Source organism: Helianthus annuus, chromosome 11 (genome assembly GCF_002127325.2).
Source record: "Helianthus annuus cultivar XRQ/B chromosome 11, HanXRQr2.0-SUNRISE, whole genome shotgun sequence".
Taxonomy (NCBI): Eukaryota; Viridiplantae; Streptophyta; class Magnoliopsida; order Asterales; family Asteraceae; genus Helianthus; species Helianthus annuus.
The window spans coordinates 40,557,128-40,576,875 of record NC_035443.2 but is presented as its reverse complement, the minus strand read 5'-3'; positions in this window follow the sequence as shown (position 1 = coordinate 40,576,875).

Genomic DNA, 19,748 nt, shown 5'->3' with positions numbered 1-19,748 from the left:
TCCGAAGTTGTAACCATTTTTTGTTATATTGAAGTTTGGTGATCGGTAGTTTCCATCACCCGAGGTTTTTTATGCCGGAGATCATTCATTGATCAAGGGCTTTTTCCTCGTATAAATCCTTGTGTCGCTTGTGCATTTTACATTTGAGTGATCCTTCACTTTGTTCATCATACCAAGCATCATTCCCCGTTTACATAAAGTTTGGTTGCATTATCTTTAAGTGATTTTTGACCAAAACAGTTATCATCTTAATCCCCCAGCTGTCACAAAAGTTAGTAGTTCTGCCCCCAATAAATTGGGATCCATTATCACAAATAATCTCAAAAGGAATACCAAATCTAGTAATAATATTTCTTTTAATGAAGGATATAACTTCCTTTTCTCTGACTTGGGCAAAGGCTTCAGCCTCTATCCACTTGGAGAAGTAATCAGTCATAGCAAGCATGAACACTTTTCCACCAGGTGCCTTAGGAAGCTTACCAACTATATCCATACCCCATCTCATAAACGGCCAAGAGGAGGATATAGGATGCAGGAATTCAGCCGGTTGATGAAGGATATTGCTGTGTCTCTAACAAGGATCACATTTCTTAGCATACTCCACAGCGTCTCTCTTCATAGTTGGCCAATAGTATCATGTCCTCAGGATCCTTGAGAATAATGCCCTGCCCCCAGTGTGGTTTCCAAAATCTCCTTCATGGAAGTCTTTTAAAACTTCTTGGATTTCAGGATCCTCAATGCATCTTAAGTATGGTCCTGCAAGAGATCGTTTATACAACATATTATTTAATATTGTGAATTGGGATACCTTAATTTTGAAAGCCCTAGGGTTTTCTCCTGTAGGAATCTCTCCATGTTGTATGTATCTCATGATTGGGAGAATCCATGATCCTGAATGAGATTGAGTATCATCACTGGGGATAATTGCAGAATCCTCTCCTATCTCCATAGCCACATGATCCTCGATGGCAGGGGTCAGGATATGGATAATGGGGATACTTATATCCTCCGGGATCTTCAAAGATGATCCTAGATTAGCCAATGCATCAGCTTCTGTATTTTCCTCCCTTGGTACCTGTGTCAAACTAAAGGAAACAAAAGAGAGTGCCAATTCTTTGACTATCTCCAAATATTTGGTTAGCTTTTCACCTTTAACAGCATAGGATCCATTAAAGCGATTAGTGATTAATAATGAATCTACATGTACCTCAAGATACCTGATCCTCATATGCTTAGCAATTTGCAAACCAGCTATCAATGCTTCATATTCAGCCTCATTGTTAGTAGTTTGGAACTCACAAGCTATAGAGTGGGGTATTATGTCCCCCTGTGGTGATTTTAGTAGTATTCCAAGCCCTGTTCCTTTGACATTAGAGGATCCATCTATATAGAGTATCCAAGGATCCTTAGTCTCCTCTAGCTGTTGGACTTCTAACTCGGCTTCCCTTTGCAAGTCACTACTGAAATCTGCCACAAAGTCAGCTAAGGCTTGGGATTTAATGGCTGTCCTAGGCTCATATCTTATATCATAAGCACTAAGCTTCACTGCCCACTTAGCCATCCTTCCTGACATTTCAGGTTTCCTGAGAACATTCTTAATTGGAAAATTAGTTTTAACAATAATGGCATTAGTTTCAAAATAATGTCTCAATTTAGTAGATGCCATGATTAAGGCAAGAATAAGTTTTTCTAAGTGTGAATACCTGGATTCAGCATCAAGTAAACTCTTACTTACATAATAGACAGGATGTTGTGTACCTTGGTGATCCTTGACAAGGACCGCACTTACTGCTTTTGAGGATACTGCTAGATATAAGGATAACACATCTCCTTTTTCTAGTTTCATCAAGGCAGGAGCCGAGGACAGGTAATCCTTAAGAGCTTTGAGAGCATTTTCATGCTTCTCAGTCCAATCAAACTTTTTGTTCTTCCTCAAGATATCATAGAACTCTTTACATTTCTCTGAGGATTTGGATATGAATCTGTTTAAAGCTGCAATCCTGCCTGTTAGCCTCTGAACATCCTTAGCGTTGGCAGGGGACTTGATGTTTATTATAGCTTTGATTTGCTCTGGACTGGCTTCAATGCCCCTCTTTGTCAACATATACCCTAAGAATTTACCTGCTTTAACACCAAAGTGACACTTTGAAGGATTAAGTTTCATATTATATTTGTCAAGGATATTGAATTCTTCCTCCAAGTCTCTCAGGTGATCCTCAGCCTTTTTAGATTTAACCACCATGTCGTCTATATAAACTTCCATAGTGTGTCCAATATGATCCTTGAACATCATATTCACTAGCCTTTGATAAGTTGCACCTGCATTTCTTAGTCCAAACGGCATAGCAATATAACAGTATATACCAGTTGGAGTCATAAAGGCTGTATCCTCTTGATCAGATGGTTACATCTGAATTTGCTGAAATCCTGATAAAGCATCCATAAAAGTTAACAGTTCATGACCCGCAGTTGCATCCACCATGGAGTCAATGTGGGGTAATGGGAAAGGATCCTTGGGACATGCCTTATTTAAATCTGTAAAATCGACACATACCCTCCACTTTCCGTTTTTCTTTTGAACTACAACCACATTGGCCAACCATCTTGGATACTTGACCTCTCTAATCATACCTGCTCGGAGTAACTTTTCTACCTCTTCCTGGATAATGGCATTTCTTTCTGGTGCAAACTTTCTTCTCTTTTGATGGATTGGTTTGAACGACCTGTCAATACTAAGTTTGTGAGTGATTATATCTTTAGATATACCTGTCATATCTTCGTGTTTCCATGCAAAGGTAGTCTTTCTCCTTTTGAGGAAGGATATTAGGTCTTCTTTCATTACGCCAAGGATCCCTGATCCTATGTAAATTTTAGATTCAGGATCATCAGGATCCATAAGGATTTCTACTACATCCTGCTCTTTTGCCTCCAAGACATCTCTCGGAGGATGCTTTGATTGCTAATGCTCCCTTGACTTTGAGGCTGGTTTCATTGATGAAGTGTAGCAGTTCTTAGCCTCTTGTTGATCACTATCAATTTTCACTATCCCCCATGGGCTAGGAAGCTTCACACATTGATGATAAGTGGATGGGACTGCCTCCATGTCATGTATCCAAGGCCTGCCAAGGATAACGTTACAACAAGATAAACAATCAATAACACAAAATTTTTGGTAAGAATGTAGCCCTTCAATATAGATTGGGAGTTTAATGTCCCCCAGAGTATTCTTAGTCTCGCCACTGAATCCCACAAGCACTGAGGATCTTGGTATGATATCGGATTCAGGAATATTCATTTTCTTAAGAACATTAAGCTGGATGATATTCACAGAGCTCCCTCCGTTTATAAGGATCCTGCGAACAAAATGGTTAGAAATAAAAAGAGTAATAACCAAACCATCGTGATGAGGATCCTGAATGTCAACACGATCGTCCTCATCAAAAGTTATGATTTTTCCTTTGGAGACACTGGATGTTCGAATGGGTCTATCTCCATTATCCATCTTGGTTTCCTTTGCATGTCTTTTAGCTGCAGAAAAGGATGTTCCACAAATGTCTGATCCTCCAGATATAAAGTTTATAACTTGTGCGTCTGCTGGAGGGGCTGGAGCTTTCTCTGGGATCCTTTCAGGATCCTGAGTTCTTGACTTCTTTCTCCCCAATAATTCTTTCAAGTGCCCCTTGCTCAGCAAGTATCCAATTTCTTTTCTCAATGCGATACACTCTTCTATGAGGTGACCAAAATCTTCGTGGTATGCACACCATTTTGATTTATCTTTAGTTGCAGCTGGTTTGTCATTTTTTCTCGGCCACCTGGCTTTATCACCTAGATTCTGCATCGCAAGGATTAGTTCGTTGTTATCAACAGAAAAACAGTATTCAGAAATTGGAGGATAATCCTCATCATCCTCTTCCTGTTCTACAACATGCACATTCTGGTTATCAAATTTGTTGTAGGATCTGAACTTGTTGCTCCTGAATGAGGATCCTTGCTTCTCTTTCTTTGAGGATCCTGCTAATCTTTCCTGGATCCTTTTGTCATCCTCTAGCCGGATGAACCTAAGGGCCCGGGTTCTTACCTCATCTAGATTCCTGCAAGGTGTCATAACAAGATCATCATAGAATAATGAATCCCTAAGCAATCCCATTTTAAAGGCTTCAACAGCTGTTGCTATATCTAGGTTAGGGATATCTAAGGATTCTTTACTAAACTTAGTGATATAATCTCTTAATGATTCATTATGACCTTGGGTTATCCTATATAAGTCACTAGTTAAACGCTCAAATTTTCTACTACAAGAAAACTGATCATTGAATAGGTTAACTAGATTAGCAAATGAGGTAATAGAGTAAGGGGGAAGACTTAGCAGCTATTTAAGATCCGACCCAGTAAGGGTGGATCCAAATCCCTTGCACAGACATGCTTCCTTTAACCTTTCTGGGATGGGATTGATCTCCATCCTTTCCCTGTATTGTGCTATGTGCTCTTCAGGGTTTGTTGAGCCATCATATAACTTCATTGTTGGCACATGGAACCTCTTGGGTATCTCAGCATCACAGATGGGTGGTGCAAAACGAGATATCTTATGGCTCCCATCTGCAATCTCCAGGATAGGCTTGACCACTCCTGGAACACTTGATATCATATCCTTCAACTTTTTCAATTCTCTAGCCATGGCATAATTGATACCTATATCCTGCATAAGGCCATGGTTAGTGGTATAAGAATTATTGAAAGTGTTACCTCCCATTGGGTTTAAATTAGGAACACCGGATGTGAATCCATATTGTTGAGACTCTGGGATGATTGAAGGACCAGTAGAAGCAATGGTCTGCATTGGAATGAAATCTCCTTGATGGATATCTGGATTCCCTGGTTGCAAACTCCTTAAGGATCCCGGAATCTGGAAGGATCCATGAAACTGAGAGGATCCTTGGACCTGAGAGGATCCTTGCACCAGAGAGGATCCTTGAACCTGCGAGGATCCTTGAACCTGCGAGGATCCTTGAACCTGAGAGGATCCTTGAACATGAAAGGATCCTTGAAACGGCCAGAACCCTTGAATCTGCTGCGCTCCCGAGTATCCTCCTGAGCTAGCGAAGGATCCTATATGCTGAGGGAGGGATCCTGCTGGTTGGAAGTATGATCCTGAAGCCTGAGTCATTGCTGATGATCCGTAGTGCACTCCTTTTGGTCCTCCCACGTATTGAATGTCTGGAACCACTGAAGGCTGGGAGGTTATGACCGGAGTATCGAAATTCAAAGATCTGGGCATCAATGGGGAATGATCCTCTGCCGATCTCTTCTGTTTCTTGATATCTCCAATTTCTCTAAGAATCCTTTCATTAGTCTTATCCTGCTGCTGTATATGCTCCTTCATCTGCAAAATTAAAGTAAATAAATCACTAGTAGTAGGAGTATAAGAAGCAGAAGAAGTTGGAGGTTTTGAGAAAATGGGAGTTTGATTCTTCTCGGCATTTTTCTGAGATCCAGAAGGTGGTGGAGGCAAAGGTGGAATGCCCTGGGATGAATTGACCGCAGACATCGCACTGGAAGTGTTCTTTGATGATGAAGCCATCTGCTTGGATACAATGAACCAAAATGATCACAAAGACAAGAATTTCTTAGGAATGAACCACCAATTGTCCCACGGTGGGCGCCAAACTGTTTTGGTCAAAAATCAAGCTAAGACAATGTAACCAAACTTTCTGTTGTGAGGTATGATGCTTGAATTGATGAACAACAATAAGGATCACTCAGAAATGAAATGAACAAGTGACACAAAGATTTATACGAGGAAAAAGCCCTTGATCAATGAATGATCTCCGGCATAAAAGACCTCGGGTGATGGAAACTACCGATCACCAACTCAAATTAAACAATGAATGTATTACAACTTTGGATGATAGCGAGCTAAGTACAAGGATCACTATAGTGTATTGTGTAAAAATGTGTGTAATCGCCAAGTGAATTGCAGAGAGCTGGTGAGAGCAGTTGTATGATATCCCTTTTAGCTCGCTAATTAGCTCGCTACCCCTTTTAAAAATGGAAAATATCTACACTAACTAACATTCCGTAAATGGTGCAAGTCCTCCACGACTCCATAACGTCCACTTTTAGCTAAGCACGTGTGGAATAAACATGGAATATGCCCCAGGAATGTCGCCAAGACCAAGTCTAAGCTAGTACTCCTTCAAAACAATACCATATTCAAAGTAGACAATCGCTAGTATAAGGATCCTTAAGATGATCCATGATCCTGATCCTGAAGCACTTCTGAGGATCACTAACTGAAACAGAAGTGAGGATCACCAAACCCAACAGTAATTAAGGATCACAGGTCATTGAGAAATCCTCCCCTAACAGCTATTACCAAACTCCAATCCTTTTGCAACTTTTTCCACTTAGGTGTCCCCAGTCCGAAATGCTTAGTACATTAGGCAGAAACTTGATCCTTTGAGCCTTACACGATCACCTCAGAAGGAATGTCCCCTGTGCACAAAGTCCTTAAATACTTGTTTTGGTCAAAAATCACTTAAAGATAATGCAACCAAACTTTATGTAAACGGGGAATGATGCTTGGTATGAGGAACAAAGTGAAGGATCACTCAAATGTAAAATGCACAAGTGACACAAGGATTTATACGAGGAAAAAGCCCTTGATCAATGAATGATCTCCGGCATAAAAAACCTCGGGTGATGGAAACTACCGATCACCAAACTTCAATATAAGAAACAATGTTTACAACTTCGGATGGTAACGAGCTAGGTACAAAGATCGCTATGGTGTGGTATGCTAGAGTGTGTAAGAAATGTGTTGTGTGTTTCGAATGTTCAAGAGTGCCCTTTATACAAGTGTGTGTGGTTCTATTTTAGGCAAATCACCTAACTACTAGCTCGTTACCCCTTTAGAAATAGAAGTAAATTTAGCCTAAATAATCGCCCTTGAATTGTGCTGAGTTTCCATATTCTTCACAACGTCCATCTTTGATTATGCATGTGCAAAATTAGCGTGATAGATTCCTTGTTTACGTTGCTAAGACCAAGTCCAACTAGTAATTCCTGCAAAACAACATTTAATCCAAAGAGAACAATCGTTAGTGTGAGGATCCTTAGGATGGTCCGTGATCCTGATCCTGGAGCTCCTCTAAGGATCACTATCTGCCAAAGAAGTAAGGATCACTTGTTAGGATCACATGTAAGGATCATAGGTCATAAAAATCCAGCCCTAACAATTGCCCCCAAAATATAAGGAGTATTTATGTAATATAAACGAGTTATATTTTGCTGAATCTTATCTCTAACTAACTCAACGGATATATAGCCGTTAAGAATGAACTATCCGTTGCGATCTGACGTCATGGAGATGACAGCCCTGCACAAATCATCATTATAAATAGAAATAGGGATAGGATCATTTGCATTTAAATTCGAGAACTCTTCCCTTTATAACCGCGATCAGAGGATTGAACAGGTATTCCCCTTCTCCTTCTATCTTGCTTGCTCTGTTTTTCTTTTTCTTTCCATCGTCTTGAAAAATGTTGCTCCGGAACTCCCCACACAAGGATCCTAAGAAGAACAGTCCCTTAAAGAATCAAGGGATCATCAAGGATTCTCCCACTGAGAGGTGTTGTTTTACCGATTCTCAGATCGACAAAATCCGTCATTGTTTTCCGGCGAACACCCTTTTCAAATCTTTTAGCCCTACTGCCTTGAGTGATTTTATTTCTGATACTTGGGTAGCTTTTCCGGTTACTCCGTTCTTGATAGGATATTCGTATCCTTTCCCACAGTTCACTCAATCCTTTTTCTCTCTTACTGGCATCTGCTATATCCAGGCTATGCCCATGATCTGGAGGGTGTTATACACCCTTGAGAGGATCATTGATCAAGAGGGGATTGACCTTGGTATGGCGGAGTTGGCTAAGATGTATGATCTTACCACTTTCGGATCCCATCGCTATTTGTTTAAGCGAAAAGCTGGGGAGGATCACCCTATCTTCAAAGTCACCAAGAATGACACGAACTGGAAGTGACGGTTCTTTTTTGTTAGGAGAGACACCATCCCTGATGGGAAGGATCTGCCCAAAGAGTGGGCTACTCATGGTAGGATAGAGGATCCTGGAAGGATCACCATAAAACCTGTTCCTTAGGATGAGGATCACTGATATTTTCTTGTTTATTGTGCAGCTATATCCATTTCTCGTCTTAGGTTGACCCCTGCTGCAAAAGAGAGACTTTTGGCTTTTAAGAAGCTTGATCCGGAGACAAGAACTTTCCAGGTTGCTACCCAGGATTCCCAAGAAGTATCCTCTGCCTCTGTCACAATGTCAAGTAAGTATCCTTATTTAAAAAGTAATTCTAGGTAGGATTTTCAAGTTTAATTAGAATACTTATCTTATTTTGGTTGTGTAGGTGCTGGAAAATCCTCTAAGTCTGCTTCAAAGTTCGGTATTGATGATCTTGCTAATGTCAAATCTGCAAGGAAGAAGACTCCTGCTGCCAGCCCAACTGCCTCAGCCCCTAAAGCACCTATTAGGGGTAAAGGAAAGAAGAGAAAGGCCTCTGAGGATTTACAAGGCCTGCCCCTGCTCCGCCAACAGTTTTTGGACTACTTCAACGAGGTAAGGATCACTGCCCCTGTTTGTTATCCTGACAGTTTTGAGGATTACTTGTTTCTGATGTTATGCCCTGTTTTCCTTACAGAAATTTGTTGAGATAGAGACTTATGTTGGCCACGTCGAGGATCAGGACCGCCAAATTGCTGACCTCCAACAAATGGGTGTGCTGAAGGATCTCAAGATTGCTGATCTTGAGAAGGAGCTTCGGGCTACCAAGGATGAAGCTGCCAAAATGCTGATCAACTTTGACTATGAGAAGCATGATATCACCCAGGATGCTAAGGTCTCTGCTGCGATAACCATGTATAAGATCCAGCTGCAGATGGCTGCGGAGGCTCAGGATCCTGCCTTCGACAAGAGCACATGGGACGTTGAGGGCTGGAAGGCGAGGCTGGCAGAGTTGGAGGATGATGAAGAGGCTGAGGAGGTCCCGATGCTTGAGGGTGGTGATGTTGGCAAGGATCAGGGTGGAGAGGCAAGTGGAGCTGGTGGTGATGGTGCAGCGAAGGCTTGAGCTGCAGGATTGGGCGATGAAGGAAACTTCTAGACATAGCCTTTGAGCTGGGAAAAGCATTTACCTGGACCGGAGCCCAATTTTTTTTGTGGTTGTTGATGTTTTTTAGAAACAATTATGGTCTGTAACTTTGAACAATAGTTTTAGGATTAAGGATCCAGGATCCTTCAGACGATAGGTAGGATTGCAAATGGTGGAGGGATCCTCTGTTTGGGAGATGAAGCCGTTGTGATCCTGCTGCCTTTTATTTACCTGCATGCTATGACCGCACAAACAATGGACACCCTTTGCCAACCCATGTGGACGGGCCACGTTTTGCTGGTAGAAACGTGGGTTGGCAATTTTGACAACTTTGAAGGGTTTCAAACCTTTGTTAATAAAATAACTCTAATCTTTTTGGCTTATCTCATATTGTTATCCTTCTAATTTCCAATTGTTTTAATACATATTTGTTTGAGTAAGAAAAGTTAAGCAAACTATGTTTAAGAAATTTAGGATATGATCCTGGATCAAATATCCTATAATCGAAAATTTTCAAAGTAGTTTATTTTAAGGATCATAGGTTCAGTTGTCAAGGTCTAAGGGTTATTCAAATGAATAATGAATGAAATTAAAAATAGTTAAGGATCATACCTGAGGGTCCAAGTTAGGATCCTAACCTTTAATCAGGATAACCATAAGTAAAACTTTAATGGATAGTAAGGATTAAGGATCCTTAATTGTTTAACTTCGAAAACCTGAAAAAATGGGATATAACTTGGGACTAAGCCAATATAAAAGATAAGTTAGTAACTGGGGACATGCCCAAAGGATAACTGGGGACAAGCCCAAAGGATCACTGGGGACAAGCCCAAAGGATAACTGGGGACAAGCCCGAAGGATAACTGGGGACAAGCCCAAGGATCGTATGTAAACTGGAGTATGGCCCTCACTGGCGACTATCCAAACTTAGTGACATGAAAATGCCAAAACCTTAGCTAACGTGAAAACGTTAGAAACCTTAGGAACGGATGTATGGTACGTCTACCATTATACGTAGGATCCTGGGTATAGCCAGTACGATGAGGTTATCAGCCCCTGGAGTGGGTACTGGTCCCAAAGACATGAACTATACCAGGATCATCGTGTGCTACAGGCGAAAACTGGGGACAAGCCCAAAACTTTGGAGGGTTGGCCAACCACTTTGATCTTCTGTAAAATGATAACAACTCTGCAAAAGCTTAAACTTTGTGAAAATAGATGTTAACTGATTAACATCTTTAACTTATGATAAGTAATAAGTATAAAATGAATGAAAATGAAAATAATGTGTTACCAAATGTAGAATCATATATCCTTTGAGGATCCTGGATCCTTAATCAGAATACCGGTATCGCTGAGGATCCCCGATCCTTCTTACTTAAAGTATTTTTTGAAATGAACAGCATTCCAAGCTCTTGGTAGGAGATCACCATCCATTGTTAACAAATGATATGCCCCTTTTCCTGATTCAGCTTCAATTAGATAGGGGTCTTCCCACTTTGGTGCTAGCTCGCCATCAGAAGGATTTGTAGTGTTCTGGAATGCTTTTCTTAGCACAAAATCACCAACTTGAAATCTTCTAATCCTGACATTCTTGTTGTACGCTCCAACCATTCTTTGTTGATAACTGGCTATTTCCTTTTTTCTGACTTTGAGCGAAAGCTTCTTCTTAGGATGCAGATGTTATGTTGGTTGGTGTAGAATATTACTGTGTCTTTGACAAGCATCACACTTCTTTGTGTATTCCACAACATACGTCTTCATGGTAGGCCAACAGTATCCTGTTCTAAGGATCCTTGAGAGTAGTGCTTTGCCCCCAGTGTGGTTTCCACATTCTCCTTGAATTTGAAAGCTTTAGGATTTTGTCTTGTAGGGATCTCTCCATGTTGTATATATCTTAGGATTGGAAGGATCCAGGATCCTGAATTCGACTGTGCAGGATCACCAGGTATGATTGCAGAATCCTCCACTATCTCCATGGCTATGTGATCCTCAATTGCAGGAGTTAAAACATGGGTAATGAGTATTTTTCACATCTTCTGGCATCTTTAGGAATGATCAAAGGTTAGTTATTTTCTTCCCTGGGTACCTGTGGTAGACTGAAAAAGCAAAAGAATCTGCCAGTTTCCTGACTATTTCTAAGTACTTGATTAGCTTTTCACATTTGACAGTGTAAGAACTATTATAATGATTAGTAATTGATAGAGAATCTACATATACTTGAAGATACCTGATTCTCATATTATTAGCTAATTGCAAACCTGCTATCAAGGCCTCATACTCTGCCTCATGATTAGTGGTTTGGAATTCACACGTAATGGATTGGGGTATAATGTCCCCCTGTGGCGATTTTAGTAGTGTGCTTTGTCCAGTTCCTTTAACATTTGAAGCTCCATCCATGAAGAGTGTCCAAGGATCCTTGGTCTTCTCAAGTTGTTGAACTTCTAATTCAGCTTCCCTTTTACTACTGAAATCAGCCACAAAGTCAGCTAAAGCTTCGGTCTTGATGACAGTCCTAGGTTCATACTTAATGTCATATGCATTAAGCTTGACTATCCACTTTGCCATTCTACCTGCTATTTCAGTTTTCTGAGAACATTCTTGATAGAAATGTTACTTTTCACAATAATGGTGTGAGTCTCAAAATAATGTCCATGTTTAGCAGAAGCCATAATTAAATCAAGAATTAATTTCTTCAAATGAGAATACCTGGCCTCAGCATCAAGTAGAATTTCACTTACATAGTATACCGGATGTTGAGAACCTTCATGATCCTTAACTAGGATCACACTTACTACTTTAGCTGAAATAGCTAAGTATAAGGATAACGATTCTCCATTTTCTGGTTTCATCAGGGATGGTGCTGAGGATAGATGATCCTTAAGAACGTTAAGTGCAGCTTCATGCCTATTAGTCCACTCAAATTTGTCTTGAGCAATCTGTCGACCTCTTCTTGGATAATGGCATTCCTTTCAAGTGCAAACTTTCTCCTTTTTTGGTGGATTGGTTTGAATGACCTGTCAATGCCAAGTTTATGAGTGATAATATCCTTAGATATACCTGTCATATCTTCATGTTTCCAAGCGAAGGTAGATTTTCTTCTTTCCAAGAAGGATACTAAATCCTGCTAAATACTGTCTAGGATCCCAGATCCTATAAAAATTTTGGATTCAGGATCCTCTGACTTCAACATAATATCCTTGACGTCTTGCTTTCTTGCCTCAATGATGTCTTGCTCCTTGGAGGCTAGCTTCTTTGAAGAAGTGTAATAGTTTTTTGCCTCCTGCTGATCACTTTCTAACTTCACCATATCTCATAGAGTTGGGACCTTGACACATTGATGATATGTTGAGAGGGATTGCCTTCATATCGTGTATCCATGGCCTGCCAAAGATAACGTTACAGCAAGATAAGCAATCAATAACATAGAATTTTTTTTTAACATAATTTACTCCCTCTATGTAGATAGGAAGTTTGGTGTCCCCCAATGTAATCTTTGTCTCTCCAAGGATAGATGATCTTTGGACAATATCGGATTCAAGGATGTCCATTCTATCGAGGACATCCAACTGGATTATGTTCACTGAGCTTTTCCCATCAATGAGAATCCTGCGAACAAAATGGTTAGATATAAATAATGTAATAACTACACCGTCGTGATGAGGATCCTGAATGTCCGCACAGTTATCCTCATCATATGATATCACTTTCTTCTGGGTAAGGATGGAGGTCCGAACAGGTTTGCCCCCATTCTCCATCTTTGTTTCCTTTGCACGTCTCTTAGCTGCTGAGAACCTCCGGAGATGAAATGGATGATTCAAGCATCGGATGGTGGAGGAGGAGCTTTTTCAGGAATTTTCTCAGGATACTTGATCCTTGACTTTTTCCTTCCAAGCAATTCCTTCAAGTATCCTTTGCTCTAAAGATAACATATCTCCTTCCTAAATGCTATGCACTCATCTATGAGATGACCAGAATACCCATGGTAAGCACACCATTTTGATTCGTCTTCGGTGGCAGACGGTTTGTCATTCTTCCTTGGCCACCTAACCTTGTCACCTAAACTCTGGAAGGAGGAACCTTGAACCTGCGAGGATCCTTGAGCCTGAGAGGATCCTTGAACCTGCAAGGATCCTTGAGCCTGAGAGGATCCTTGAACCTGCGAGGATCCTTGAACCTGAGAGGATCCTTGAACCTGCGAGGATCCTTGAACCTGCGAGGATCCTTGAACCTGCGAGGATCCTTGAACCTGCGAGGATCCTTGAACCTGAGAGGATCCTTGAACCTGCGAGGATCCTTGAATCTGAGACATTGTCGATGATCCAGAACGTATTCCTGTTGATCCACCCTGGTATTGGACATGTGGAGCTGCAAAGTTCTGGGAAGTTATGACTGGAGTGTCGAAATTCAGCGACCACGGCATCAAAGGGGAGTGATCCTCTGCTGATTTTATCAATTTCGCGAAGGATACTGCCATTAGTTTTGACCTGCTGCATGTGATCCTTCATCTGCACAATCAAAGCATAAAAATCGCTGTTAGTAAGTGTAGAGGAAGAAACAACAGTTGGTTTTGTGAAAACGGGGGTTGTCTTTTTCGGAGAATTCTCAGCATTTTTCTGGAATGCAATGGGGAGATGATTCAAAGGCGGAATGCCCTGTGAAAAAGTGACCGCCGACATAGAGCTTGGAGTGTTCTTCGCTGTAGAAGCCATGTGGTTGAAGGTAATGAACCGAAATAAATGAAATGAACAAAATTTCTCAGAATTGAAGCACCAATTGCCCCACGGTGGGCGCCAAACTGTTTTGGTCAAAAATCACTTAAAGATAATGCAACCAAACTTTATGTAAACGGGGAATGATGCTTGGTATGAGGAACAAAGTAAAGGATCACTCAAATGTAAAATGCACAAGTGACACAAGGATTTATACGAGGAAAAAGCCCTTGATCAATGAATGATCTCCGGCATAAAAAACCTCGGGTGATGGAAACTACCGATCACCAAACTTCAATATAAGAAACAATGTTTACAACTTCGGATGGTAACGAGCTAGGTACAAAGATCGCTATGGTGTGGTATGCTAGAGTGTGTAAGAAATGTGTTGTGTGTTTCGAATGTTCAAGAGTGTCCTTTATACAAGTGTGTGTGGTTCTATTTTAGGCAAATCACCTAACTACTAGCTCGTTACCCCTTTAGAAATAGAAGTAAATTTAGCCTAAATAATCGCCCTTGAATTGTGCTGAGTTTCCATATTCTTCATAACGTCCATCTTTGATTATGCATGTGCAAAATTAGCGTGATAGATTCCTTGTTTACGTTGCTAAGACCAAGTCCAACTAGTAATTCCTGCAAAACAACATTTAATCCAAAGAGAAAAATCGTTAGTGTGAGGATCCTTAGGATGGTCCGTGATCCTGATCCTGGAGCTCCTCTGAGGATCACTATCTGCCAAAGAAGTAAGGATCACTTGTTAGGATCACATGTAAGGATCATAGGTCATAAAAATCCAGCCCTAACAATACTTATGAACTTTTCGAACACCGGTTCCAACTGTTTGAACAGTTCTCGTGTTACAGGGGGTAAACCCAAAAATGTACTGGAGACAAATCCTTAGTATCCTAGGGATGATCCCATAAGTATCCTGGGGAAAATCCCAAATTTTCTTGCGCTACAGGCGGGAGTGTAGAAACTCCAAGACTTAGAAAGGTGAAAACCTTTAAACCTTTGAGAGTATGAAAATACCCTTTCGCGAGAGAGGATGATCAATCCTCATATACCTTTACGATCCATGATATAGCCAATAATAACGAAATTATCAGCCACTTTTACATGGACTGGTCCCGCTATCTTGAACTATCCCTGGATAACTTGTGCTCCAGGCGGGGTGTTTAAACCCAATTAGAGAGAAAGGTGAATACCTTTAAACCTGAGAAGGGATCAGGATCCCTTAAACGTGAGAGAGGGGGCCAATCCTCTAATCTTTCGAAGTATCCTGAATGTATATCCTGGAGCTATATACCGAAGCATATCCTGCAAAACAACCCTAAACTAAGGTGGGTGTTAGCCTGGCTAACACCCCTCCGATGCTTAAGTCAGTATTGGGTTCAAAAGAATAAATAATATTAAACATATTAAAAGAGATAGAATTCATACCATCCTGAGTTAGAAATTAAATTCCAAACTCACTTGAAATAGAGCTTTAGATGTATAGCATTCCAGGATCTTGGTAGCATATCCCCCTCCATATTCTTGAGTCGGTATGCTCCTTTTCCTGATTCTGATTCAATCTCATATGGTCCTTCCCATTTTGGAGCTAACTTTCCATCGGCAGGATTAGTAGTATTCTGAAAAGCCTTTCTTAACACCCAATCTCCAACTTGAAACCTTCTAGTTCTTATATTCTTGTTATATGCTCTGGATATCCTATGTTGATATGCTGCCATCCTTAACTTTGCCGCATCTCTTGTTTCATCAATAGTGTCTAATTCCTGGCAGAGGGCTTCAGGATTCTGCTCAGGATCCATGAGGCTGGATCTTGCTGTAGGTATCACCATTTCTGTCGGGATCACGGCTTCTGCTCAAAATACTAAGGAGAATGGGGTTGACCAGTCGCACTTTTCACTGTCGTTCTATCAGCCCATAGGACAAAGGGTAATTCTGCTGCCCATCTTCCCTTCTTAGCTCCAAGCCTTTTCTTCAAATTGTTGACAATTATCTTGTTTGAGGATTCTGCTTGTCCATTTGCTTGAGGATGTACCGGTGTGGATGTAATCATTTTAATTCCCCAACTCTTGCAAAAGTCAGTAGTCCTCTTACTTATAAACTGAGAACCATTGTCACATATTATCTCGACTGGTACTCCAAACCTGGTTAGGATATTCCTTTTTATGAAGGATACTACTTCTTGGTCTCTAACTTGGACAAATGCTTCAGCTTCAACCCATTTAGAGAAATAATCAGTCATTACTAACATGAAGACTTTCCCTCCTAGAGCCTTTGGCAATTTTCCTACTATATCCATTCCCCACTTCATGAATGGCTAAGGGCAAATGATGGGATACAATGGTTCAGCAGGCTGATGTAATATATTACTATGTCTTTGACATGCGTCACACCTTCGAGCATATTCTGCAGCATCTTTCCTCATGGTTGGCCAATAATATCCTGTTCTTAATACTTTTGAGAATAAGGACCTGCCCCCAGTATGGTTACCACAATCCCCTTCGTGTATCCTGAAGCATTTCTTTGGTTTTAGGGCCCTCCAAGCACCTCAGATATGGACCTGCAAGAGATTTCTTATACAAAACATTATTTATAACAGTGAATCGTGATACCTTCATTCTAAAGGCCTTAGGATTCTCATCCTTTGGGATGTATCCTTCCTTAAGATATCTTATGATCGGAGCCGTCCAGGACTTAGGATCCTCCTCGGGATACTCATCATTAGGATCCTGAATGCTTATCACCTCCTTATCCTAAGAATCCATCGCAGGATATAGGACATGCAATATTGGTATTTGGGTTCCTTCCGGTATCCTGACTGATGATCCTAGATTTGCCAACGCATTAGCTTCAGCATTATCCTCTCTGGGTACCTGTTCAAGTGTAAAAACATCGAAATATCCTGCTAATTTCTTGACAATTTCAAGATATTCAGCTAATTTTTCACCTTTTACTGCATAAGATCCATTAAAATGATTAGTAATTAACAAAGAATCAACATATACTTGCAAATTCTTAATATTCATACTCTTAGCCAATTCTAATCCTGCAATTAAAGCTTCATATTCTGCTTCATTATTAGTGGCAGGAAATTCACATTTAATAGCCCGGGGTAATATGTCCCCTTGTGGCGATTTTAGTAGTATACCCAAACCTACACCTCTGACATTTGATGTTCCATCAGTATATAGTGTCCAGGATTCTATGTTTTCTCCTAGTTGTTGCACATCTAGGTCTACTTCATTTTGAATATCACTACCAAAATCAGCCACAAAGTCAGCTAAAGTCTGAGATTTTATGGCATTTCTAGGTTCATATATTAGATCATAGGCACTTAATTTCACTGACCATTTAGCCATTCTACCTGACATCTCGGGTTTCCTAAGCACATTTTTAACAAGATAGTTAGTTTTAACATGAATCCTATGTGTTTCAAAATAATGTCTAAGTTTTGTTGATGCAATAACTAGGGCTAATATCAATTTCTCTAAATGAGAATATCTAGTTTCAGCATCTAATAAACTTTTACTAACATAATAAACAAGATACTGCTGACCTTCATGATCCTTTACAAGGACAACACTTACTGCATTTCCTGATATTGCAAGATATAGGGATAAGGGTTCACCATCTTCAGGCTTCATCAACAGAGGTGCAGTTGAGAGATACTGCTTCAAATCCTGCAAGGCTGTCTCATGCTTCTCTCCCAATTCGAATTTCTTATTCTTCTTCAGGATATCATAAAATTCCTTGCATTTTTCGGAGGATCTTGAGATAAATCTGTTTAATGCTGCTACTCGCACTGTTAATCGTTGAGCATTCTTCATATTTGAAGGTGACTTGATATCCAAGATAGCTTTAATCTGCTCCGGGCTTGCCTCTATCCCCCTTTTCGTCACCATGTATCCTAGAAACTTTCCTGCCCCCACTCCAAAATGGCATTTAGCAGGATTCAATTTCATGTTGTACTGGTCCAGGATTTCAAATGCTCCCTTAATATCCTGGAGGTGATCCTCAGCCTTCTTGGATTTTACTACCATATCATCGATGTACACCTCCATGGTCTCCCCCAGTTTGTCTTTAAACATCATGTTTACCAATCTCTGGTATGTTGCACCTGCATTTTTCAAACCAAAAGGCATAGTAGTATAACAATAAATACCTGTTGGTGTCATGAAGGCAGTATCCTCCTGATCTGCGGGTTCCATCTGGATCTGTTGGAATCCTGAGGAGGCATCCATGAAGGTTAGCATCTCGTGGCCAGCAGGAGCATCCACCATTGAATCGATATGAGGTAGAGGAAACGGGTCTTTGGGACAAGCTTTGTTCAAATCTGTGTAATCCACACAGACTCTCCATTTCCCATTTTTCTTTTACACCACAACTACATTCGCCAGCCATTTGGGAAATTTCACTTCCCTGATCATCTTGCTTTTTAGCAGTCTTTCAACTTCCTTTTGGATGATCACATTTCGCTCCGGAGCAAATTTCCTTCTCTTTTGTTGGACAGGCTTAAATGATTTGTCAATACCGAGCTTATGAGTTATAATATCCTTGGAAATGCCTGTCATATCCTCGTGCTTCCACGCGAACGTCGACATCCTGCATTTCAAAAAGTTAGTTAATTGATCTTCTGTCACACCCCAACCGATGGCGGAATCATCGGGGCGTGGAACTAGGCGAATCAGATTGCTCAAGAGAATCCATAACAACTATATTGCGATAATATTCATTACATTTGTTATCCCATACTAACAAACAATACAGTCACATAAGTTATCACAGATTTCTTGTCCTCTCGAACAATTCAAATCCGACAACCTAGATTTTAGGTGAGTTTCTAGACTTCCTAGCTTGATTTGATGTAGACTTCAACTAAACTTGCAACATACGTTAAAATAATGTCAATACAAAAGTATTGGCGAGTATACAGGTTTGATATGTAATAGCATAATGGATTTAAAAGTGCTGCGAATTTCCACATGCATAGACGTAATACACGACATATATACTCACAAAACTGATACTACCAGCTAAGTCCTCGATGCTTGATTCTTCGATGGCATAACTAGACCCCGTCGGGCGCAATAATACTATACTAGTCGTGTTGGGACATCACGAGTATAAGTCCTAGACAATATGTAACTAGCATCACGTATATCTATGCAAACAGTTATTCGCAAGTGATAAATTGACTGATTAAATGATTCATTGATGAGTTCGATTTATAAGGAACGTATGTTACACCCAAAATTCGATAAAAAAAGGGTCAAGTATACTCACCGTGCGTATTAGGTTGGATTGACGGGTTAATGCCTGAGAATGCCCTAATTTCAGACTGATTACATGAGTATTGGGTAGCGCGTTAAATGATATCGGAATACACGGAATTGAACGAAAATCAGATTTAAAGTTGGCCCATTCGGTTGGGCTGTCCGATCGAATAGACTGTTTGATCGGATGGGCAGCCCGATCGGTTGGGCTGTCCGATCGGCCAGCATGTCCGATCGGCCAGCGTGTCCGATCGGCTAGCGTGTCCGATCGGTTGGGCCGCCCGATCGGCCAGCCTGTCCGATCGGCTAGCTTGTTTTCGACAATTTTACATGTTTTCTGTGGTTTTGGTCGAGACGTTTTGCTGTGACGTGTTGAACAACTGAAATCCCATCAATTCCGACTTGTTCTAACGGCCGGGAATCACCCCGTTCCATCAGGACTTGCCGTTTCCTTTGTTTAACCCGAATTTGGTTGTTTCATCGCTAGGAATCAGATCTTTGACCCACACGACACTAAAAATGAGTAGAAGGTCGGTATAAGCCCTGATTCTTCCGTTTTTGAATACCTTGAGAGTAAAAGAGTTGAAAGAAAGTTTAG